The 6,093-nt window shown below is 33.5% G+C and overlaps 1 long non-coding RNA gene across 1 annotated transcript; it reads left to right on the top strand.

Annotated features, from left to right (window-relative positions):
- Positions 1-611: 611 nt before the first annotated feature.
- Positions 612-1,331, top strand: LOC110870989. Its single transcript, XR_002553410.2, has 2 exons — positions 612-883; positions 998-1,331. It is a non-coding gene; the product is annotated as an uncharacterized LOC110870989 (long non-coding RNA).
- Positions 1,332-6,093: the final 4,762 nt, after the last annotated feature.

Raw genomic sequence — 6,093 nt, 5'->3', positions numbered from 1 at the left:
CTTTGTAAAATAACTTAGTATTTTGGGAGTGAATATTCTTACTTCTCTTAGTTGTAGAATGCAACAAATTAATATTAATACTAGGATAGGAAAAGAAAGGATGGGCCCGCAAAGATGGAACCCACTTCACTTATGACCAACTAACAAAACAAAAGTTATTTAATTTAATGTGTGTTCACACCATTGAACTCCATGACCAACAATGGTCTCATTTCTTTCAAAATCAAAAGCCAGAATATTAATACACACAAGAAGTCGTTATAACATTGAAATTTCAAGGTAATACCACATACATTGAAATGTGAACATGCCAAGTCCTTTCTTTTTCATCGTCGAAAAATCCAACTTCAAAATATTCTACGACAACTATTCAACTAGGACGGATTGCACGTTATTAGCATGACGGTTTTCAATTCAAATATTGCAATTTGGGACATATAAATGCCTTATGTGTGCTGGTATGACTTTTAAATTTTACTATATATCTAATCCATGGGCCCATGTCATTGTCAGGCAACTAGATCTAGTCAAGATATGAATCTCACCTTCACTCTCTCTCTCTCTCTCACTCTATTTATATAAATGTATATTCATATATTCTCTAGGCTCTATATATACACACATAATATCCCTTTTTGCTACAAGAACATTGTTCATTCTCAAATTCTAGATACAAAAAAATGGATGGAAAAGGAAAGAATGGAGAGAAGAAAGAGAAAACCATGATTCCACCAAGGAGGGGTCAAGTTAAAGAGAGGATATTTCATGAATTGGGAGAGAAAATCCTCAAAATCAAACTTGGTGGAGGAGGGAATGTAAGGCAGAATCAAGTCTCTTCATCTTCAGAGGATTAGATTTTTGTCCCACCAACTAAGAGATAGAGGTAAGTAACTACTATTTGATATTTTTATTTGTTTTTAGATTGCGTTAAATATGCGCAAATCGCATTATGAGTTCTTTAACGAAAATGGCACTAACGTGTTCGTACTTTTTTTAGCTTGAATGGAGTGATTATGGAGACAGGTTCTTGGTGAAAATAATGATGGTGTCATTGATGGAGATTCACATTAGTTCTATGTTATGCTGCTATAAGGGTAGAGACAAGACATTTCTAGCTAGAAGATGATGTAGATGTTATAGCTAAGAACTTTAAAATACAAGATCATATATGTACGAGTGATAAGGGCAATATCTTAGATTCCTAGTTTAGTCGTGTTTATGATCCAGTAGACACGCTATACTTGTTTTGGTTATTCGACATTGTAACCAGTGTCACATGTATAAACTTACAACATCTTAATCAACATCTTTTATTTATTTGTTCTTTTAAATATCGATCTAATCTACTTCTAATTCTATATCATCATCTACTACCGCACTCGAACCCTGAATCTCATAGGGAGGACACCAATATATCTTTTATAGTTACTATTGGAAATCTTATTAGAATGGTAAAAATATTCAAACGATTACAATTAACTACAACCATGTTTAAAAATATAACTTAATAGTTTTGTGAGAAAGCAAACAAGAAGAATGTTACCTAGAAGTAACTATCACTTTTTAAAGTACATGCTGAGGTGTATTTTATTTACTATTGATTGACCTATCTACTCTTATAACACAAACAAGCTAGTTTAAAAAAAAATCATTTCCCTTTAATTTATGTATTGTGTGTAGGGAACCTTGAGGGCAATTATGTAATGTCACTACTCTTTAATTAGAATAAGTGTAGTGGTCACCTAAATGATTGTCTTTTTTTGTAATGTGGTCATCTAAATGATTTTGTCTTTTTTTTTTCTTTTAACATGACGTTCACGTTATCAAGGCCTAAAAATTGAGTAAAATAGAGTAGCGATGAGGTATGTAAAATTTAAGGGTTTAGGATTAGAATAATTAAAAAATTGATTGGTCAAGACAAACTCCAACAAATCTCTCTCCCCCTCTCCCTCCCCCCCCTCTCTCTCTCTCTCTCTCATTTCACGTGGGGAAGAGGTGGTGTAATGTGGTTGCATATGGTTTGGTCAAGCACATGCCCACTACACATGGTCTTAGTTGTGATACGTTATTTCTCTTGAATACACATCGTTAGAACAAGTGTTTAATTGATAGCAAATGACTGTTTTACTTGTTAGTTAAAAACAAAATGTATCAAGTTTTAGCAAATACTAACGTCTCTTGGTGTGGGTCTTCTCGTGAAATCTGGTCAAATGAATTTCCAACATCCAACATTCATGTCATTGTATGCTCGATCATTTGCCAACTATCTTAAAATTGACGAAGATAAACGTCTGCCACCTCAGATGACGAGAATAAAAACCTTCCTCAACCTGTAAAACAACAAGAATCCAACTCTAACTAACAAGGATCAAATTCTCATACAGTCAAACCCTAATACGAGTAAATGGAGATCTTTCGCAATTTACAAAATCCCACCTTAAATAAATTTACAAGAATGCAACATATTTAATAAATAAGGGTTAGATTCTTGTACAATTTGGCTTAACATTCTAAACGTGAAAAGTGAAAGATGATTTTTTTTTAATTTCAGTTCTCATCTTGTCAAGCACGTAGTTTAGTCTCATTAACTAAAAAATTGTGTATTTACACTACTAGAGTAATTATATTACTCTAGATGCATGACCTATTGGTTTAATGGTATGGTGTAGCCCCTTACAAATGTGAGGTTGTGAATTCATAACCTTGTAAGTGCAAGTAAAAGGTGGAATTGTTAAAAATTTGTTGTTAAAAAAAAAATTATAATTACTCAAAGTAAATACACTTTTTTTTTTACATATTGCAACTAAACATCAACGTTTAAGTAGAGAAAAAAAATTCTTTACTTTTTATGTTAAAGTTCATTTGTATGTTACACTCATTTGTATATTATTCCTTATTATTTAAAGGTATATATTGTATTGTTTTTTAGTATGTAATGTAATAAAATAAATTAAGCCAACTAACTTAAAACTTACTTGTTTTCAAAAGATTACCATCCCTAATTTTATAATAAAAAATTGTGACCAATAGTTAATGATTTAAAATAAATAAATGTGAAGTCGAAACCCCACCAATCTTTCGAATTTATTGATATCTTGTGTTTGTCCTTGTGTAGAATGGGGAAAAAGGGAAGAAACCGCGTTAAGATAGCAATCTAACATATCAACAGATGATAGAGTAGAACCCCACTTCACTTGTGAGGGGAAGAAAACAAAAGGTATTTATTTTGTGTGGTCACGATTCGTTGAACTCAATGACCAACCATGGTCACATACCTTTTCAAAATCACAATCCAAAGTATTATAACAGATAGAAGTAGTTATTACTTATTATATTGAATTTCAAGGTTATTCCACAAGTTGTAATGTGAACTTGAACATTCTTTTCTTTTTCAACGCTAAAAGTCGTTGTGGTAGTTTTTTTATAATAAGATAAAATGTAACCAGTAACTAATTATATATTCTTTTGTTAAAGATGCAGGAATTAAAAACTAATTAGTGTTTGAAAAACTAATTTACCCTCATTTTAGGTTGCACCTTATGCATTAAAGTAGCAAAAAAAAAAAAAAAATCTTAACTTTTAGGTATTTAAAAAACATGCTTGTGTTATACATTATATATACTATACTATATAGATATAGATATTTCACTCATTTTTATTATTTTCGTGATTTATTTTCTGGAAATTTAATGATGTACATTGAATGGTAGATACATGGCTCGATCATGGAACCCTCATTAAGTTTCTTAAATTTTGTCCAAATGTATTTGAAGGTCATTCTACAATCAATCCATGACATTTCCCGTAAGCCAACTTCTTGTATTTTGCAATCTAATTGGGAGGAGATTTGTTGTAGCATATAAAAGGTGGTTGAATTATGGTCATTGATGACGGGTAGCCCGAACCTAAATAAAATGACTAAGAATACATGACAGTTTGAAGGGTTAAAAGGTTCAAAGGTTTAAAACCCGGGAACTGAGCTAAAGCAGCACGTGTACAGTAATCAGTTATGTCTCTGATTACTTCAACAACTCTCCCAGCCGCAAAAGTAGAACGAGTACACAGGGTGTAGTCTTTTACCCGCAGGTCTAAACGCTTCAACCCCCAAAAGGGTAAGTCCCCCACTGCAAGCATGTTTCACTAGTCAATGGTTTCCTCTTTGAGCGATGTCCTTCCCTATATAATGACACTTCATTTAGTGCTGAGGGACATTCCGATCAGCTCTGATTCCACTGGGATCTCTAGTGTTTTCTCTCAAGTACTTGTTCCATGCAAGTTTCTCTTCTTTACATTCAACACACATATTTGCATTGCTCTTACATCCAAAGCTGAACACACTTCAGTGGAGGATCTCGAGCAAACAACAAAACCTAACTAGTGAACCTCTGTCCACGTCTTGCAAACGTGGGGGGACCCCACGACCTGCGTTAGGCAAACCGGAACCCTCCAAGCCTTTTGCCTAACCAACCTAGCTACTACAATCGGTCTAGTATTTGTTACATCAAAAGTCATATATGATAATAAAATATTGAATGACTTAAATAGGGTAATAAAAAATTGAATTAGTACGACACTTCAAAAATTTGGTTATTATTGTCTAAGAATACATTTTTTAATACAAAATTGCTTTTGATGTCAAATCTAAACCTCACAATAGAAGCCAAGAAGGATATGCCCACGTTCAGAAAGCAATGTAACATAGCCATAGAAGAATAGAACCCCACTTCAGATAACTACAAAAGGTATTTATCTTGTGTTCACACTCATTGAACTCCAAAGGACCAAAACTATGGTCATTTTTTTTCTTTCAAAATCAAATTAATCAAGAGTATTAATACGTAACTCGCTATAGTCATGACAAGATGGTCTAGTGGTTAGTCACTTGGTTTCACTACTTGAGATCCCAAGTTCAACTCCCACTAGTATCACTTTGAAGGACATTGGTGGTGGCAATGATGTTTAGAACTAGGCCTCTCTGGAGGTCGCCGGTTCAAAATCGAGTCGAACTGGTTTTTACCGCAGTGGGCCTTCGGGCGGCGGGTTTACCTCGGAACTGGTGGCTCAGGTATGCATACAAGTCGAACCGGTTTTTACCGCAGTGGGCCTTCGGGCGGCGGGTTTACCCTGGAACTGGTGGCTCAGGTATGCATCCAATTCTGACTGTTATGGAGAATGGGATGTATTTGCTTGATTGAGGGTATCTCAAGATACTTATCCGGTGATTTAGTTGGCCGTTAAAAAAAATTATGTAACTCGCTATAATTTTGAAATGTCAAGGCATAACAAATACATTGAAACGTGAGCACGCCAACCCTTTCCTTTTCACCGTCGAAAAATAAATCAAAATATTCAACCAATCAACTTGGACGACTTTATACCTTACTATATCATGACAGTTTTGGATTCAAACGTTGGAATATGAAAGATAAGCTACCCAAAATAAGCATGTAATTTTGCTATATATATATATATATATATATATACACTAGGTTAATGCTCGCGCGATGCGCGGCTTTATCCAAAACTATATTATTTACTTTGAAATATAATGTTTTGTACAAACAAATACATTGGAAGAAAAAAAACAGAAAACTATTCAAATGCCAGAAAAAACTTCATTGTAGACTACATTTGTTGTTTTACTCGTTACATTCCCATCTTTATCTAGTATAAACAACTTCACACCGCCTCTGCTTTTAACTCTTGATAATGCAACATAAAGCTGACCATGTGAGAAAACTGGATATTTCAAATACAATCCAACCGTTGTTAAAGATTGTCCTTGACTTTTATTTATAGTCATTGCAATACATACGTTTAAGGGGAATTGTCGTCGTTGAAACTTGATAGAAATTCTTTTATCCGACGGTGTCAAACTGATTCGTGGAATAAACGTTCGGGTCAACGGTTTATGCATTTGAGAACAAAATTATGTTTATGCACATTTTTTTTAAACAGAAAGCTATTATTACAAAATATGGGTAATATCCAATCATATCATAAAAAAAGAACTGAAAAAATAATGGGTTTCATAAACTGAACTACCATACACATATTCATAATATTATAAGATAATATCCATGACTTAAAAAA

This window comes from Helianthus annuus, chromosome 8 (genome assembly GCF_002127325.2).
Source record: "Helianthus annuus cultivar XRQ/B chromosome 8, HanXRQr2.0-SUNRISE, whole genome shotgun sequence".
In the NCBI taxonomy this organism is placed as follows: Eukaryota; Viridiplantae; Streptophyta; class Magnoliopsida; order Asterales; family Asteraceae; genus Helianthus; species Helianthus annuus.
The sequence above is the reverse complement of the archived record's forward strand: the minus strand, read 5'-3'. Positions and strand labels throughout refer to the sequence as shown.